General features: G+C 23.7%; 1 protein-coding gene across 2 annotated transcripts in view; it reads right to left on the bottom strand.

Moving 5' to 3' along the window:
• LOC117182489 (histone acetyltransferase KAT6B) overlaps positions 1–7,987 on the bottom strand; it is an 80,895-nt gene that overhangs the window by 60,464 nt on the left and 12,444 nt on the right. The window lies entirely within an intron of this gene.

The raw sequence follows: 7,987 nt of genomic DNA, 5'->3' as shown, positions 1-7,987 counted from the left end.
TTAATACCAATTAATATGGGGTTCGCGCCAACAAGGGATGCACTAGGTCTAAAAAGCTAACATTCTTCGAGGAATTTCTGCTCACATAGTTTTCAGAAATAATGAATAAGGCATTAATCAGACTCGCGTCAATTGGGCTTCACTATATCATAATATTTATCAAGTATTTATCATCTAATATTGACGGAAATATTAGGAAGTTATTTTTTGTTAGCTGCAGATACGTAATTCATCAAAATTCCATTAATATTTGTTTAACAACACCCTGAAATCAACGATAGATATTTTCATGAAAGTGCACTAGGTCGAATAAATGGAACTGGAGGAACATTCTTCAGGGAATTTTGGGTGATGTGGTGCCTTCGAGGGTTAATACCAATTAATATGGGGTTCGCGCCAACAAGAGATGCACTAGGTCTAAAAAGCTAACATTCTTCGAGGAATTCCGGTACACATGGCTTTTAGGAGTGTAAAAGACGGCTTTAATCAAACTCGCGTCAATCGGGCTTTACTAGATCGTAGTGTTTGTAAAGTATTTATCATATTAGATTGACAGGAACATTACAAAGTTATTTTTTAATAGCTGCTGATACATAATTCATGGTTTTCAACAGTTCTCTAAAAAAGAGAAGAATATTTCTCAGGAAATGTGTGATCATATGACATAATTTAGTCGTAATAAATATTTATATGAGATTTGCAACCAAATAGTTATTTGACTAATTTATGTTCTTAATTAAAAATCGGTCTTGTCATTTTAAAAATTAAACTATTTGATTGAAAATTCCTCTTTTAGTAAACAATTCTTCTTATTGGTTTGAAAATTCAACAATTTCATTTAACTTTTGGTTTCCTTTTTTTTTTTACTAAAAAAACTTTCTGTATCAAAAATTCAAGAATATCGTAAAAAGTTATATTATTTGGTTATACAAATTAACTTGTTTTGTCTTTTTTGGTTGGGAATTGATCTTCTTGGTTAAAAATTCGCCTGTTTGGTTTTAAAATTAATCTTTCTGGCTTGAAAATTTTAATATTCGGTTGGAAATTTAACTATTTAATGTTCAAAATATTTTCTATATCAAAATTCAACAACATATTGTGTTGACAATTCATCTTTAAAAATATACAATTAAAGTAGCAGTTTCAAAATTCAAGTAAGAGTTGAAAATTTAATTATTTTTTTTTAAAAATCCAACTATTTTGTTAACAAGTCATCAGTTTTGGGCAGAACTTCAACTGTTTCTTGAAAATTAATGTTTATCTTGATAAATTTAAATTGTCCATTTTTAGTTGAAAATTTATCTTTTTTATTTTAAAATCTATGCATTTTGTTTTAAAAAATCATATTATTGAGTAGATCATTAATTTTATTTAGTTGGGCACTGAACTATGCTTGAATTTTTTCTTGTTGTGGAAATACCAACTATTCTATCTTTTGTTGAAAATGTAACTATTTGATTGAAAATTCATGCGTATTTTTTTATAATTCCTCTTTTTTTGGTAAAAAAAAGCATCTTCTTGGCTTTAAAATTAAATAATTTGGTTACATTTTTTTCTTTCATAACTAAAAAATATTTCTTGATAAAAGTTTCTTTTTTTTTTTAGTTAAAAATTAACATCCTTAAATAAAAGTTCAACCTTTTCAACACTCTTTTTTTTAATTTCTTTTTTTTTTTATTCAATTTTTTCTTCTTTCATAACTCAAAAATCGTTCTTAATTAAAAATTCCTCTTTTGGTAGAAAATTCGTCTTCTTCGCTTGAAAATTCAATAATTTCATTTGGTTGATTGTTTTTCTTTCTTTACTAAAAAAACTAAAATTTAAAAATTCTCTGTACGACCTTTCGTAGTTATAGCACTTAGAAAACTCAAAAAAATATACGTAGGATGAAAATTTTAAGCTAAATAAACTCGATTATTAAATAAATCGATATTAAATAAACACGATATAAAAAAAGTCAAGAAAAGAAAAATGTTTCTTTTTGAAAGACCTACAACATTATCATAACAACTTTTTGAATTTGTTCAAAAAATTTCGAATTCAAATTTTGACAGCACAAAAAAAATGAAAAATAAAAAATTCCATTTTTCGGTCAAACGATGCAAGATACGACAATATATGAATGGATGAAAATTGTGCACCAAAAAAAATTTAGTTCTTAAATAATCTTAATTAATTTCTACGAAAAAAGACGAATTTTCAACTGCAAAAGATCATATGTAATAATTGAATTTTTAGTCAAAAAATGAATGTTTAACCAAAGAAATTAGTTTTTAATTAATATTATGGAATATTTAATTGGTAAATTGTGACATTTTCATTAAAAAAAAATTTTTCAACAAAAAAAGCAACAAGTTTTCAACAAAATAGTTAAATTTTCGGATAAAGAATTCCTTTTCATGGAAAGATAAAGCAATTTTTCAATTAAATAGCTCATTTTTCAACCCAAGCAATGAAGTTTTAATTAAAATTATTGAATATAAAAATAATTAATATAATTATTATTGAATTTTTAATTTAATTATTAATATAATAATTCAATGTTCTAGTGTAATTAGTTAAATTTTAAGTTAAAAAAATCACATTCGACAAAAAAAACTAATTTAAAAAAGTTACATTTTCAAACAAAGTAATTAAATTTCAACTGAAATTATAAATATCTGATTGGAATAGTTGAATTTCAATCCAGAAAGATCAGTTTTCAACTAAGATGATGAATATTTAAACGAAATATGTAATTGAATTTTTGACCAAAAAGATGAATTTTCAACCAAGAACATTGATTCCTACGAAAAAAAAAGAAATTTTCAAGTCAAATATTATTATCGAATAATTAAAAGTTAAAATAATGTTTAACAAGAGAGTTTAACTTTTAATCAAGTAATGTTTTCCTACCTAAAGGTGAATTTTCAATACACAAGAAGAATTTTTAGACAAGGAGATTAACTTTAAAAAAAAAAGATCATTTACTATACAAAAAATCTAGTTTCTAACAAAATAGGTGTATTTTCAACATTATAGTTAAATTTTCTATTAAAAAATACAAATTTTCATTCTACTTCTTGAATTTTGAACGAAGAAAGATTAATTTGCAACTAAAAATGAAACAGTTGAATTTTCAGTTACAGAAATTAATTTTCAATCAAACTGATGAATTTTCAACTAAAATGATGAATCTTCAACTGGGATAGTTGAGATTTTTATAAAAAAAGAAGAATTTTCCAAAAAGTACATAAATTTTTAAACAAATAGTTGAATTTTTAAGTAATAAATGTCAATTTTCAGCCAAATAGTTGAAATTTGATTTAAACAAAATATTAATTTTTACTTTAACATCGAACAGAAATAAAATTTCTTACGAAAAAATTTGTTATGCTAAAAAAACATGAAAAAAATTTTAATTAAACAACAGACTTTCAAATTACCTTAATTTTCGGCTCTTTAGAGACAAAAATAACAACTAAAAAAAGGAGAAACAAATTTTCAACCAAAAATAAAATAGTTCAATTTTATTTAAAAAATCGAATTCTTCACAAAAAAGTTTAATAATGTAATATCAAGCTACTTTTACAAATAAGGAAACATTTTTATTCAATTTAATATTACAATTTAAAAAAATAAGAGTGACCGTTTTAATCGAAGAAATAAATTCCCGGTTTTTTCCCCGTTCGTAAAAATTTGTCTCGGTCAATAAAATTAAAAAATTAAAACTCTAATGCTAACTATTTTTCTATTTTAAATAATAAAAAATAAACTACAAATTAAAGCACTCAAAATGCATCTGTTGAATTTTTAACTTTTAAATTGAAGTTTGAAAGTTTTTTAATTAAAAAAATTTCTATTCAAATGTTCAATAATTTATACGTATAAAATAATAACATTTTTTAATAGAAAAACTTTAAATAAAAAAATTAAACAATTAAAATTATATCAAAAATTAAATTAAAATTTAAAGCTGCCAACTTTAAAATCTTTAACTTTTATAAACTATAATTTTTAAAGATTCAGATTCAGTTGCCAAAATATAAATCCACGTTATCATTTTCAATCATCTAAATTAAAAAATCAACCAATGAACTTTAAAATTTTCAAAATTATACTTTTTTAAGGAATTTTAAATTAGAAACATTAAACATTACAAAATTGAAATTTTTTTTAACTGAACATTTCTTAAATCAGAAGTTAAATTTAAAAACTTTTTTAATTTAAAATTATTATTGAAATTTTTATCTTTTAAATTGAACTGAATTTTTCCTATACAATTTTTAGAAAATCCTGCACATTTTTAAAACAAAATCCTTAAAGCTTTGACGTATAAATAAAAGTTGAACACGTATTATTTGTAGAAGAAATAGTCCATTTTTTTCTACAAATAATAAGTGTTCAATTTTTATTTATACATTAAAATTCAACAATTTCATTTACAAATTAAATATTTTCCGTTAAAATCGGGAAATTCTTCAATTTTGAACGAATTTAAAATCGTTTTGTCAAATCATTTATTGTTCACTTTTTAATACTTAAAGTACAGATCCATTAAAATTTCTTTATTTATATGTAGAGTCGATAAAATAAAACTGGTTTTTATCCAAATTTTTCAACGTCAAACGCTTTTAACGTTTAATTGTTCAAGTCTTCAAGCAAGTAATGAAAAATTCTTTCAATTAAAAATGTAAGCTTAACAAAAAGAATCTAAAATGGCAAATTTTGTAAGCAAAAGATTTTCGAAATACGCATTGCAAACTAAATGATAGCATTATTGAACAGGATATATGAAGTAATTATTTAAAAAAAAAAAAACGGTTGAAATCAAACTTGAACACATTTTTAAAAAAGAAAAAAAATTCCTGGTCAAAAAATAAATTCCCTGTCATTTACCGGTTTTCCCCGTCTCAAAAAATACCTAAAAATTGCAATATTACATTTTTGGCTAAAATACAACTCGAATAGATGAATTGTTAACCAATAAATCTTTCTTGAATCTCGAAAAAAAAAAAAAATCCGAACTCATTGCATCTGACTGAGTCATCAAAAAACTGCTAGACACTTCTAAAAATATAGCAGGGATTAAAATAGATATTCGGTTGCTTCCTGTCTTTAAAAAAAAACGTGAGTTCGTGCCTTTTATTGGGGCCTAAGTAGACGAGGGTCGAATTCCGGCTTCCTAACCTTCCACAGACCCCCAGGGAGTGAAGGCCGACCCCCGCAGCGACCTGGGGCCATTACATTGCCAGGAATTACTTTTAAATCGTGTTCCAATATTGACAGACAAATTGTGCGATCAAAACATCAATTACTCATTCTCCACGGTCTCCGATTATCACGGAGATCAGGAATTCAATAATTGCCAGTGGAAAAAAAAATGAGAAATAATATTACTTTTCTTTTATTATTTAATGAAAAGTTTAGAAAAATAAATAAATGGGTACATTTTAGAGAAAATAAGAATATTATCCGCATTCATTAATTATAATGTATTGTCATTTCTCGAAATTTATTGCACAAACTGTTATGTTAGCAAATATTACTACTATTCCTATAACAAATTTATGTCGCGGTGAAAGTCTGGCAGAAAACGTCATTGATCGCCGATGATTTCTAATTTATTTTCTACTTTGGCAAGTAATATTGTTTAAAAACGTAAAATTTAGTTATTTTAAGAATTATTTGTGATAATTTTATTAAATTTTATTATTTCAGGGTGGACGCAAAACCTAATTTTCAATAAAATAGTTGATTTTTCGAGCAAAAGAGGTGACTTTTTAACAAAATAATTCAATTTTCAATACAATAATTATATTTTTAACAAAGTGGTTAAATTTTCAAATAAAAAAGATTAAACTTTAACCATAAACAATTGAATATTCAACCAAATAATTGAATTTTTAGCCAAATAATCGATTTTTTAAACAAAACGGATTATATTTCATCCTAAAACAGTTACATTCTCAACAAAAAAAATGAATTTTTAACTAATACACATTTTTTAGTCAAGAAAGAAAATGAACAGTCTTCAAATTAGTAAACTTTCAAGCCAAAACAAAATAAAAATTAATTAATTAATTAGTTAAAAAAAACATTATCAACTAATCGTCGAATTAAAAAAAAATCAGTTTTAACCAAGCTATAACCAAAATTTACTTACAAGCAAATAATTGAATTTTAAAGCAAAAAGACGAATTTTCAACCTGCAGATTTCAAACGTATAATTAAATGTTCCACCATAAACTATAAATTTTCAACCAAAAGTTGAACAATTAAAATTTCAAATAAAAAAAAAGAACAAAGAATGAAAAAATTCTTCAAATAAAATTTGGAATAGCAACTTGGTCAGGGACAATTTTGAAAATTACGTTTTGCGCCCACCCTGATATAATATTCTTGCCAATAACTTCTTTTCCTTATATGTATTTCTATTTATGTTTTTTTTTTCAGTTACTTCCTCCTGACAATTATAGTTTCTATTTAAAAATATACTTATTTAATTTTAAAAATTCAACAATTTTGTTAAAAAGGCATCGATTTTCGTTAACAATTCATCTTTTTGGGAAGAAAATTCACTTTTGATTGAAAATTTATATTTTGCTGTTAAAACTTTAATTAGAATCTTTTTTCGTTCAAAATTAAAATATAATTTTTGAAAAGTATTCTTTCTGGCTTAAAAATTCATCTCTGGTAGAAACTTTTATCATTTTTTATAAAATATTGTTTGCTTGAGAATTAATTTTCTTTGGTTGAAAATTCAACTATTTGAGTTTAATATTCATAATTTTAAGTTAAAAGTGTACCGTTTTTTTTATTCAAACATTCCAGGGGAAGACTAATTTATTTTAGGTAAAGTTGCCATTTCCGTTGAAAATTTAACTTTGTGTAAAATCGTTTTCTTCTTGGTTGATACTTAATTTTTTTAACTGAAAATTTAACTATTAAATTTTTTGTTGAAAATTATTCTTTTTTAGTTGAAGATTAATCTGTTTGATTGAAAACTTATCTTTTTAGTTAAAAATTCATCTATTTGGTTTAAAATTCATATAATTTTATGAACAAACTTATTTTTTGTTGAAGAAGTAATCTTGTTTGAAAAGATACCTTTTCCAGTTTCCAGTTGACGATTTATCATTTTACTTAAAAATTCATATTTTTGGTTAAAAATTCACCACTTTGGTTGAAAATTTCTCTATTTTGTTGAGAATATTTTTTACTTGGTTGATCATTAATTTTTTTAATGTAAAATTTTATTATTCCATTTTTGGTGCAATAATAATATTGTTTAATTGCAAATTAAATTATTTGTGTCAAAAATCATATAATTTATTGAAAAATCGTCTTTTCTGGTAGAAAATTAATCTTTTTGATGGAAAACTCACCTCTTTTGGTTGAAAATTTAACTATTCTAGTTTTAGATTCATCACTTCGGTTGAAAATTCAACCATTTTTTTTAACAAACTTTTTTCACTTGTTTGTTTATTATTTTTTTGTTTTGACTGAAGATTTAACCATTCAATTTTTTGTTCAAAATTGTTCTTTTTTAGTTGAAAATTAAACTGTTTAGTTAAAAACTTATCTTTTTTCCTTGAACGAAAATTTAACTACATCCATTTTTGGTTGAAAATGGTTCTTTTTTAATTGAGAATTAAACTTTTTGGTTGAAAATTCATGTAATTTGTTGAAAAAATGTCTTTTACTTTAAAAAAGTATTCTTCTTTTTTTAAATGAACCTTCTGGCTTAAAAATTCAACTATTCCATTTAAATATTTTAATTTTAAGTTCAAAATTGATCTTTTTCGTTGCAAACTCAACCATTCCCGTTAAAGAATCATAATTTTAGTTAAAAGTTCATTTTTTTGTTTGAAAATTCAACTATTGCAGTTGAACAATCATCGTTTTAGTTGAAAATTAAACTCTTGGGTTGGAAATTTATATTTTTAGTTGAAAATTTAACTTGTTGGATGGAAAATCATTAAATTTTTTGATAAATCGTCTTTTC

Source organism: Belonocnema kinseyi, chromosome 1 (assembly GCF_010883055.1).
Source record: "Belonocnema kinseyi isolate 2016_QV_RU_SX_M_011 chromosome 1, B_treatae_v1, whole genome shotgun sequence".
Taxonomy (NCBI): domain Eukaryota; kingdom Metazoa; phylum Arthropoda; class Insecta; order Hymenoptera; family Cynipidae; genus Belonocnema; species Belonocnema kinseyi.
Note: the sequence above shows the minus strand (reverse complement) of the source record. Positions and strands in the feature narration are given on the sequence as shown.